The sequence below is a fragment of the Schistocerca serialis genome, chromosome 4 (genome assembly GCF_023864345.2).
Source record: "Schistocerca serialis cubense isolate TAMUIC-IGC-003099 chromosome 4, iqSchSeri2.2, whole genome shotgun sequence".
NCBI classification, from domain to species: domain Eukaryota; kingdom Metazoa; phylum Arthropoda; class Insecta; order Orthoptera; family Acrididae; genus Schistocerca; species Schistocerca serialis.
Genome location: NC_064641.1, coordinates 161,383,437 through 161,395,483, shown reverse-complemented (window position 1 = coordinate 161,395,483; position 12,047 = coordinate 161,383,437). Strand labels below are relative to the sequence as shown.

Below are 12,047 nucleotides of genomic sequence, written 5' to 3'. Positions count from 1 at the left end.
GACATGTTCGGCTTGCATTTTCTTCCAGAAAGGTAGTTCCGAAGTTGTTTGATAGAGAGTAGAGAAGGTGAAAATCTGAGGGTGCAAGATCAGATGAATAAGATGGGTGCAGAATCACTTCCAAACCCAACTCCTGTATAATGTAATTTTTTTCAGTCTAACAGAACGTGGGCAGGTGTTATCGTGGAATAGCAGCGCTTCATGCAGTCTTCCTGGTTGTTGTTCTTGAATTGTGTCTGCAAGTGTCACAGTTGTTGACAGTAAATGTCAGCAGTGATGCTTACACCTCAGGGAAGCAATTCGTAGTCCATCACACCATTGCTGTTCCACCAGATGTATAACATTATATTTTGTGTGCATAGGTCTTTGTGTGGGGAGTTGCTGCTTTTTGTCGATTCAACCATTCCTGTCTTTCCGTATGTTATCTTAAAGATACCATTTCTCATCCCCAGTAATGACACAAGATAGGTTTTGTGATTTTGGGTTACAGCATGTGGTACCCGTACACCCGATTTTTGAACCTTGTCCACTGCATGCAAATGTCACATGATGGTGGAACAATCACATTTCAGTGCATTTGCCAGTTCTTGAGTAAAGTTTCATGGTGCATTGTGAATTAGTACGTTTAACCAATCTCCATCAAACACTGAAGGTCTTCCTGAATGTGGAGAGTCATTAAAGTCAAAATGATCCTCCTTAAAACAAGGAAACCATTTTCTTATTGTGCTGTGTCCAATGGCATTACCGGCATACATGGTGCAAATGTTTCTCACTGCCTCTACTGCTGTCATCACTCTATTGAATTCAAACAGAAAAATATGTCAGAAACGATCCAATTTCTTCACTGGACACTATTTTTTAGTGTCCACTACTCCACTCACTATCTCCAAATGACAAAATGACGATATATAAACTCAAATAGCAGCAGTGAACTACCAATAAAAGTAACAATCATTAAATAAAGCCATAGCAACTTGAATACCAATGTATGAAACAAAAATGCTGTTTTCTTATGCACCAACTTTATAACTACAAGCCAACACTACTTTCTAATCCAGACTACACCTTGGAGAGGGTGTACAAACTGGTGCCCAAAAAATAAAATTTGTTTGCAGGATTACACAGTAGATAAAAAATGGTTTACATGTGCCAATAAAAAAATTTAAAAAAAGTGGCCATGTGATGTATCAGGTGTGTTTTACAATGAGATTTCACTCTTAAGAGTGCTCACTTGTACCCTGCCAGGCCAAATAAACTTAAACAGAACTCCCCCCCAGGGGACTCGTGGTTCTTTTGCGAGTTCATGCATGGCACACATGGGGCCCCGAGCTATTGTGGCCCATTCTTCATTCCCTGGCTACAATTCCTTACCCCTGCCCCCCCCCCCCCCTTTCCCGATCCTTGCTCCTTTCCCATTGCCACCTCCTTCCCCTCTCTTGGTGATTTATGTCAACCTGGCTATCCACCTGGTTTCCTGTATTGGTTACAGTTTTGTTCCTTTTGCCTCTTCTTTCATCCTTTTTGGCATTTAGGTCCCTACTTGAGGTTTGACCTCCACTTCACAATTTCCTGTTTTTGGCGTGAGCCTTACGGGGAAGAACTCACTCCTTAGCATCTACAGTGTGGATTCTTTCCCCTCTCCCTTCCCCACTGTAGCCACCTTCCACCCTCCTAGGTCACCAGCATGTGTAGCTAGTCTGTGTGGTGGGGCTGTTATGTACCCATATGGCTGGGCCCCCTGACAACACAGGGATCCCACTGCTGGTACCTGAGCTGCTCCCTCCCCATGTATGTCAAGGAGTGGTTGCTTATCTTCATGGAGCATTGGAACTCCCTCCCCATGTATGTCAAGGAGTGGTTGCTTATCTTCATGGAGCACTGGAACTCGCCGCAATGGCCACTGTGCCAGACGACCCTCTCTGTGGCTGTGTGGCGCCCATGGGGACAGCCCCTAGTCAGAGTAGGTCTGAGTGGGTAGTATCAGGGCAGATGCTTGGTTCATGAAATGTATCAACCAGCAAAAATCTGTCCGTTCTCAAACAGCCATCTCTTCGAATGGTGGAGGATCCTTGAATGCTGCTTCGTATGACCCGGAAACATTCCCTTCCCTGGCTACACCATGGGAGAAGCGCCAGGCTCACCGTCTTGGGATGGGGACACATTCACTGCCACAAAGCCATTGTTTTTCGTGGAAAATATCAAGGACAAGTTTGATGAAGTGGAGTCTCTTAGTAAGATGTGGTTGGGCTCCCTGTTGATCACAGCTTCTTCTGCCACCTAATCCTCAGCTCTTTGAGCCTGTGATCATCTTGACACTGTCCTGGTGTGTATCACACCTCACCAATCTCTGACTATGGTCCAGGGAGTAATTTTTCATAGGGACCTCATCCTGTAAACTGATGAGGAACTCTGGGCTAATCTGGAGTGGCGTGGTGTTCATTTTGTTCGATGTGTGCAGAAGGGTCACAAAGACAACCACACCGATACTGCCACCTTCATTCTGGCTTTCGAGGGGGGATACCCTCGCAGAGAAGTCAAGGTTATGTGCTACAGATGTGAGGTGAAGCCGTACAGCCCTCCACCTAGGCGGTGTTTTTGATGCATGCGTTTTGGGCGTATGTCTTCCCGCTGTACGGTGGACTCTTTGTGTAGTGACTGTGGCCACCCACTCCATGAGGTAAGCCCCTGTGTTCCGCTGCATGTGTGTGTCAATTGTGCTGACTGCCGCTCCCCTCACTCGCCAGATTGCCCGGCTTACAAGAGAGAAAAGAAGATCCAAGAATACAAGTCCCTGGATTGCCTGTCTCACACTGAGTCTCGCCAAAAGTATGAGAGACTCCATCCAGTGTCACTATCTTCAACTTTTGCTTCTGTAACTTCCTTTCCTCCTCCTCCCCCCATCCTTACCCCAGCCCCGTCCAACTCTCCCCTCCCCCTCCCCCTCACCCTCCCATGCAGTCCCCACAACCACCAGTCAGGGAGCCACCCCCCCCCCCCCCCCTCCCTGGCCGTAGAAGTACTCCCCTTCTTTGGCATCTGCCAGTGACCAGGCTCCCTCCCAGGATCCCTCTCCCCAGCTTCTCTAAGGCCAAAAGACTGTTACCACCACTCAGCCACAAGGCACACCATCTGTGCGCCCCAAGGTTGCCTGCTCTCTTTTAGTTCCCGATCTTGCAGAAGCCTGTACTCCCCCTGTGCCCTGCCCTCCTCCACCTCAGAACGAGAAGAAGAAACATAAATCCCAAGACAAGGCACCTCCGGAGGTGCCATCTTCCCCTCGCAACCTGAGTGACATCTTATTTATGGATGTCATCCCATAAGTAGTTGTCAGTTGTCAGTGACAACTACTGGCTGAGTGACCTGACCTCCTCCTTGGCTTCTTGATGTCTACCTTGGACTCACGCCACATGATCATCCAGTGGAATTTCAACGGATACTATGGTCACCTACTGGAAATGTGTCTTGTCTGCTCTTATTCTGGATTCTATCTTGTTCTTCAAGAAAGGCATTTCCGTGATGCTCTCCAACTATTCGTGGTTATCGGGCATTCTGTCAGAACCATCCTGGCCCTGGGGTAGCATCTGGTGGGGTCTGCGCTTTGGTTCACTCTGATGTCATTAGTGACTGGATCCCCCTACGTACCATCTTGGAAGCAATAGCGGTTTGAGTGCAAATGACTCCGGCAATCACCATTTGCAATGTCTACCTTCCTCCAGGTAGGCCTGTTGCTTATGTTGCACTGTCTACCATAATCCAGCAACTCCCACCTCTGTTTCTGCTTCTTGGGGACTTCAATGCCCACCATCCACTGTGGGGGAGTGTCACTTCAACACCTAGGGGAATCCTACTTGACCAACTTATCACAGACCTCGATTTGTGTCTACTCGATGATGGTTCCACTACCCACTTCAGTGCCGCCATTGATCTCACGATCTTCACCCCTGCTCTTGTGGCTTGCCTACATTGGTCATCCCATGATTACCTTTGTGACAGTGACCCCTTTCCAGTGATTCTATCGTTCCCCTGCTGCTGCCAAGTGGACAGGCCCCCGCATTGGGATTCCACAGGTCCAGTTGGCCTTTATATATGTATGATGTCTACTTTGACACACCCCTCTTGAATTCCGTTGATGTAGTCATGAAAGGCATCTCTGCCACTCTTCTTCATGCTGCTGGCACTGCTGTCCCCCTATCTACAGGTCCCTTTCATCGTTGGCTGGTACCATGGTGGACCAAGGATGTCACAGTTGCTGTCCAGGACTGGCGACGGGCGCTGCAGCAATTTAAGTGACACCCTTCACAGACGAACTTCCTCACTTTTAAGCGTCTCCGTGTAAGGCTCGTTATCTTATGAAGCAGAGTAAAAAGGAATGCTGGGAGTGCTACATTTCCTCCCTGTGGACATATGCCTCTTCATCACAGATTTGGTCAAAGCTCGGTAGCCTTTTGGCCTGCCAGCAACAGTCAACTGTCCAGGATCTGAACCTCCAAGGTGCTCGTGCACTGATCCATTGGTTCTCACAGAACACCTCCTAACACACTTTAAGATGTCATCGTCGTCTGCTTCCTACCCTACTACCTTTCTCTGGCAGAAACGCAGAGTTGAACAGACCCCCCTCTGTTTCATCCCACACCACGTTGAGCCCTTTAATGCACCTTTCACTGAATGGGAATTGGTGGAGGCTCTTAGCTCTTCACTAGACACAGCCCCAGGACTGGATCCCATCCACAACCAGATGATCCAACATTTGGACATTCCCCAGAGGCAACAGCTCTTCAGGGTCTTCAACCACATTTGGCTTTTCCATCACAATGGTGAGAGAGTACCGTTATCCCTGTCCTTAAGCCCAGGAAAACCCCAATGTGTCTTGATGGCTACTGCCCAATTAGCATTACAAATGTACCTTGTAAACTGCTTGAAAGGATGGTCAACTTCAGATTATGTTGGGTACACGAATCTTGGGACCTTTTGTCCCTGTATCAGTGTGGCTTCTGGGCAGGGCAATATCCAACTGACCATTTACTCCGATTGGAATCAGTCATCTGACAGGCTTTTACTCACTGCCGGCACCTTGTTGCGGTCTTCTTTGACCTACATAAGGCGTGTGACGTGGCTTGGGGCCATCACATTTTAGTTACCCTCCATGACAGGGGCTTCCGTGGTCCTCTCCTGATTTTTAGCTGCGAGTTTCTATCTTACCAGCTCTTCCGGGTTCGAGTTGGCACTTCATTCAGTGCCCCTCAGATTCAGGAGAATGGTATCCCACAGGGTTCTGTGTTAAGTGTCACACTCTTCCACATTGCCATGAATGGGCCTGCGACCTCTGTGTTGGGCCTCTGGTTACTCCGGTGTTGTACGCTGATGATTTTTGCATGTGGTGCAGCTATGACTCTGTAGTGTCTACTGAGCACCAGCTCCAAGGTGCCATCCGACGGGCCTCTGCATGGGCCACCGCTCATGGCTTCCAGTTTTCTTCCTCTAAAACGCAGGTTATGCATTTTTGTCATTGACCCACAGTACCCCGAGTCAGAACTTTATTTAAGCAACAAGTCCCTCAATGTTGTAGCACAGTCCCATTTCGTGGGCCTTATTTTTGATAAAAAGCTGACATGGTTGCCCCACATTCACCACCTAAAAACTACACGTATGCAGAAGCTTAATACTCTCCGACTCCTAGCCCACACATCTTGGGGTGCAGACCATTCACTGTTCTCCATCTTTACTGTGCTCTGGTCTTGTCCAGACTAGATTATGGCAGTCAGGTTTATGGCTCAACAGCTCCTTCCAATCTGAAACTCCTTCACCCTGTCAATCATTGCGGGGTGCGTATTACTGTTGGTGTCTTTCGCACTAGTCCTGTTGGTAGTCTCCTCACAGAAGTGGGGATTCCCACTCTACACATTCGACGGAGCCAACTCCTTGCTTCTTACGCAAGTTGCCATTCGCCAATTCCCTGACCATCCTGTGTACCCTGTGCTCTTCGCCAATGAGGGATGTCTCCCTCCTAACACCTGCCCATAGGTGGGATTGCCGATTGGCATGCGTCTCACTTCCCCCTATCGGGATCTCCATCTCCACTCACTGGACTGCACTCCCGTGTCTTTCCTCCAATAACCCCCTCCCCCCCCACCCCTCGATGGTGCCTAGATTACGGATTAGGACCGATCTATTTCAGGGTCCTAAGGTCTCTGCTGTTCCCGTGGTTTACCAGTGTCTTGTATGTGCCATCCTTGCAGGGTTCCAGGGTACCACCATCTTTTACACTGATGGTTCTAAGACTATTGATAAGAAGGGATAAGCTTTCACGTCTCGTACTGGCTTCAGGCAACATTTCTTGCTGGAATCATGCAGTGTGCTCTCAGCAGAGGTTCTAGCCGTTTACAGGGTCCTCGTTTTTGTTTCTCAGCCCTCCCACCAGCGTGTTTTAATTTGTTCAGACTCCATGAGCCGTTGCAGGCTATCGATTGATGCTACTCTCATCACCCTTTGGTCTCTGCTATCCATAGCTTCTCTCTTTGTCCTTGAGTGTGCCTCCTGTTCAGTCGTCTTTCTCTGGGTCCCAAGTCATGTGGGAAGCAGATACTTACCCCCGTTTCCTTTCATGATTCCAGCTGCAGATATGGGGATCTATGTCAAATCTCTCTTTGCCCAACAGTGGAATGCCATCTGGAGCACTATTGCTCATAGTAATAAATTCCACACAACCAAGGAATCTGTGGCAATTTGGCGCTCTTTTTTCCGCTCCTCTCGGAAGGAGTCTGCTGTTTTATACCGTTTACGCGTTGGTCATACCTGGCTCACCCATTGTTTCCTCCTACATAACGATCCACCCCCACAATGTGGTTGTGGAGCCAGACTGACGATATCTCACATATTGGTGGAATGTCTCCTTCTTTCGGCCCTTTGTGTTAAGTATAATCTTCCCAATTATTTAAATTTAATATTAGGAGACGATCCACAGATGGTTGAACTGGTCGTTGGTTTCCTACATGAAAGTGGTTTTTATTTCCAGATAGAAAGTTCTCCTGTAGTCTTGGAACAGGGGCAGGTTGGTTGTGGTTGGGACTTCTTTTACAGTCTTCTCGGTCTGTGACTCCTTAACTGCCCCCCTTTTTATCCAGTTTTTAGATTTTGTCTCAACTTTTATGCTTTTATTGTGTGTGTTTAATGTTCATTATTTTATAATTTGACTCCCCTGACTGGATCCGTCCACTTTTAGCAGACCCTTTTTCTTCTGTAACTCACTTTGTAATCACAGGACTGGTGACCTCACTGTTTGGTCCCCTACCCCTCAATTAATCAATAAGTCAAACAGAACTCAGTGTTACAACATTCTAGATACAGGACGGGGCAAGAAGGACGTTTCCTTCTCATCCCATTCGGAATTGCACAGAAACCAGTACTCTCATAGGCAGGCAGTATTTGCTGCTCAGTGCTCTGGCTTTTTTCTAAAACTGTCACAGGTGCCATATTTGTTTTAGCCGAGAAAAACTAGATTGCGGCCTCAGAAAGAAGTCCAAGAAAATTGTTGCATCATTTAGCACTTCGGACTGGTGTGTCAGTAGCCTCAGCACACAGAGTTATGCAGAAAATCCAGCTGACACCGTACAGAGTACCAATAGTGCATCTTCTGATCAATTCAGATACTGTTGCTCAGTGTCAGTACTGCAACTTGCTATTGCAATATGTTCGTGAGGGAGAGATTGGTCCTGAATTGCTTCTTTTTTTCTGATGAACCTTGACTTCAGTTATCAGTTACATGAACTTGCAGAACAATTGACGTTGAAGTTGTGAAAATCCTCCTAGGTTACATCAAAGAGTCCATGCATTACATGAAAACAGGAGAGTGGCGTGCAACCAATCTTTTGCCTACAAACCATTTCTTCAGTATGTGAACAATGGACTGCAACCTTTTTCTCAGAGAGGAAACAACTTGACATGCGGTTATTTCATGCAGTACATTGCCACTGTGTGTATGACAGTTTTTTCGAACAAAGAACAAACTGTTCTTCATCAGAAGATGAGTATTTCAGGATCAGTCTTTCTAAAACCCACAGACAGCAATTGCCAGTTGCATTAATGTTATTGAGCTACAGTATCTGAATTGATCAGTTGATGCACTGCTGTTACTTTGTAAGGATTCTGTTTGAATTTGTTCACTGCTCTGTGAACAGCTGCTAATGACCAGCCTGAAGTGCTAAATGTCACAATGATTTCCTCAGGTGTCTTTCCAAAATCACCCCTAAATTTTCTAGTTTATTCTCTGTTAAAGACAATATGCCATGTGCTGCAGTCTGAGCAATGGGCAAGGTATCATGCAGCAGTTGCAGTTATTGGTTCCCATGCAACATCAGAAACAGCACTTGAATCATAAGTGAAATGCACTGCATAAGGATTCATTTGTCCTTTTGCTCATTCTGTAACCTACATTACCTCGACTACCATGGCTTTATTGTTCCTGGCTATACCAGTGCAGTACATTAGTGAGCTACAGCAATTAAATGATTAATGTTATACTCTTCAGTCCAGAGACTCCTCACTAGTGTGTCCCCTGTCAGTCTCTTCATCTCTGTCTACTACTGCAGCCTGCATCCACATGAACCTGCTTGCTGCAGTCAAACATTAGTCTCCTCCTACAATTTTTACTCCACATATTTCCCTCTATCACAAAATTAACTTTTGCTTGATGCCTGAAGATGTGTCCAATCAACCCACCCCACATTTATGTCAAGTTGTATCGTAGAGCTCTATTTTTTCCAACCCAGTTCAGTATCTCTTCATTAGGTACTCAGTGTGCTCATCTAATATTTAACGTTCTTCCATAGCACCACATTTCCAAAGCTTCTAATCTCTTGTTTGTAATGTGTTTCATCCTTGTTTTACATCCCAGACAAATACTTTCAAAAATACTTCTTAACACTTAAATTTATATTCAGTCTTAACACATTTCTCTTTTCCAGAACACTTTTCTTGCTGTTGCCAGCTTGTATCTTCTACAATCTTTACTTCAGCCATTGTCGGTCATTTTGTTGCCCAAGTAGCAAAACTCTTTTACTACTTTTAGTGTTCAGTTTCCTAATCTAATTGTGTGAGCAGCGCATGATTCCATTTGGATACACTGCATTATTTGTGTTTTACTTTTGTTGATATTCATCCCATAATTTCATTTCAAGATGCTATTCATTGTGTTCAACTGATCTTCCATCCGCCCCGTTAGCTGAGTGGTCCGCGTGATGGATTGCCGTCCTACGGGCCTGGGTTCAATTCTCGGCTGGGTCAGGGATTTTCTCTGCTCATGGACTGGGTGTTGTGTTGTCTTCATCATCATTTCATCCCCATCCGGCATGCAGGTCACCCAATGTGGTGTCGAATGCAATAAGACCTGCACCAAGGCGGCCTCCCGGCCAATGACGCAAAAACGCTTATTTCATTTCAACTGATCTTCCAAGCCTTCTGCCATCCTTGACAGAACTACACACAGTTACTGGCTAACCTCAAAGTTATATTTCTTCTACTATTAATTTTGATTACTTTTCCATATCTTTCTTTGGAGTCCTTTTATATTTGTTCTATGTACAGACTAAATAATATGGGTCATATGCTGCGATCTTAACTCACTCACTTTCCTTTCATGTTTTTCAACCGCAGTAACTGCAATCTGTTTTCTGTACAAGTTACAGATAGCCCCTGATAACTTCAAAATATCACAGAGTGTATTTCATTTAGAATCATCAAAAGTATTTTGTTCTGATTCTACAAATGCTAAAAATGTAGTCCCCATTCCCTTCCTTTCCCTTCAGTTTATCTCCTAAGGTAAGTTATAGGATTAGTATTGTCTCACATGTTTCTGTATTTTACTGGAGCCCAAACTCATCTCTGCTCATATTGGCTTAAACTATTCAATCCATTCACTGTGTACTAAATAAACAGTCACAGGTCAATATCCCCATTCATCAGTTATGTCAGTATTGACTTAATTTCTATATATATACACTGGTCAGGGATCAGTTGAGATGTCTAGGTTCTGAAGTATTGTCATCAGCAGAATAAACTAAAATGGTTTGATGCCTTTCTGTTGGTTCTGCGGAGTGCAGGCGACAACATTACAGTCACTGAGATAGTGGTAATAACAGAAAGTTGCTGCAGAAGGGGTTGGTGTTGACTTGTGTTTTCTCTGCCAAACCAATTACAGAAGCAGTTGGGTTCAGATAGTTTAGTGAGCAAGTAGTGCAATGCAACAACAAGACTTACCTGAAGCTGTGGCATGGAGAGCCATAGGACAGTCAGAAGTAGGACAGACACAGATGGAGGTGACTGCAGCTATTGGAGTGTCCCAAAGTGTAATATCCAGGACCTGTATGCGATTTCAGACAACAGGAACCATTAAAAGAAGGCAATGCTGAGGTCGTCCATGGATAACATCAGCAAGAGATGACCATTATCTCCGGTGAACAGCCTGTTGAGGCAGGAGGCTGAATGCAACTCAGCTGCAATGCACCCTCCAGGCAGCAACAAGACATGCAATATCAACAGAAGCAGTCCGAAATTGCCTTCAGGAATGTGGCCTCTATGCACGGAGGCCTATGGTGTATGTCCTATTAAAAACACGACACCATTTAGCCCACAGAAACTGGGCGGAGGAAAATCAGGATTGGAGTCGTAATGAATGATGCCGGGTGCTGTTCACAGGTGAGTCAAGTTTTTGTGTTCAGCCGGACAATCGTCGCTCCCTCATCTGGAGGGAACGTGGAACTTGGTACAATCCTGCTTATGTGCAGCGAACATAACGATATCATGGTGGTGGGTGAATGGTGTGGGCAGGAGTCAATATTGGCAGACCTATGGACCTCTGTGCCATTCAGAATGGTGCTTTGACTGCTCAGAGATATAGAGATAAGATCCTTCGACCTTTTGTTGTTCCCTAAGCTGGTGTCATAGGTGATGGGTTCCTTCTATTGGACGATAATGCTCATCCCCACAGGGTTGCACTGGTGGACAACATGCTTGAAGCTGAGGGAATTGAATGAATGAAGTGACCAGCTTGTTCACTGGACTTAAACCTGATTTAGCATGTTTGGAATGCCCTTGGCAGATGCATTTCAGCCAGACCAGCATCTCGCACAACAGTTGCAGCAATATATATTGCACTCATGGAAGAATGGCCAAATATCTCTCAAGAGCCGATTGATAACTTCATACTGTCCATGCCACACAGGTGTGCAACTGTACTGGCCGTCTGAGGTGATCACACACCACATTAGAGGGCAATGAGAATGACTTGTTTCTCTATTTTGGTAGCCCCATGGTGCCTTGTTCTATGTAAATGCCATGTAAACCTCAAGTAAAGAGTTGAGACAGCAAAATATCATACTGTATCACACACAAATTACAATTGCAATGGATATCTGATTAAAATATGTTACCATATGTCTATTGTGTATGATATCTCACCCAGTCGCCAAATTGTTTTGAGCAGTACGTATTAGTAGAAACAGCCAAACTGAGTCCAGTCTGTAACTTTTCGACTCTGTATGTACAGAACAGGGAATCAGTGATCATAAGGCCGTTGCAGCATCCCTGAATATGGAAGTTAATAGGAATATAAAAAAAGGGAGGAAGGTTTATCTGTTTAGCAAGAGCAATAGAAGGCAGATTTCAGACTACCTAACAGATCAAAACGAAAATTTCTGTTCCGACACTGACAATGTTGAGTGTTTATGGAAAAAGTTCAAGGCAATCGTAAAATGCGTTTTAGACAGGTACGTGCCGAGTAAAACTGTGAGGGACGGGAAAAACCCACCGTGGTACAACAACAAAGTTAGGAAACTACTGCGAAAGCAAAGAGAGCTCCACTCCAAGTTTAAACGCAGCCAAAACCTCTCAGACAAACAGAAGCTAAACAATGTCAAAGTTAGCGTAAGGAGGGCTTTGCGTGAAGCGTTCAGTGAATTCGAAAGTAAAATTCTATGTACCGACTTGACAGAAAATCCTAGGAAGTTCTGATCTTACGTTAAATCAGCAAGTGGCTCGAAACAGCATATCCAGAC

At 45.4% G+C, this 12,047-nt stretch overlaps 1 protein-coding gene across 2 annotated transcripts in view; it reads left to right on the top strand.

Moving 5' to 3' along the window:
* Nucleotides 1-12,047, top strand: part of LOC126474014 (ATP-dependent DNA helicase 2 subunit 1) — a 172,535-nt gene that overhangs the window by 80,795 nt on the left and 79,693 nt on the right. The gene's annotated exons all lie outside the window — the stretch shown is intronic.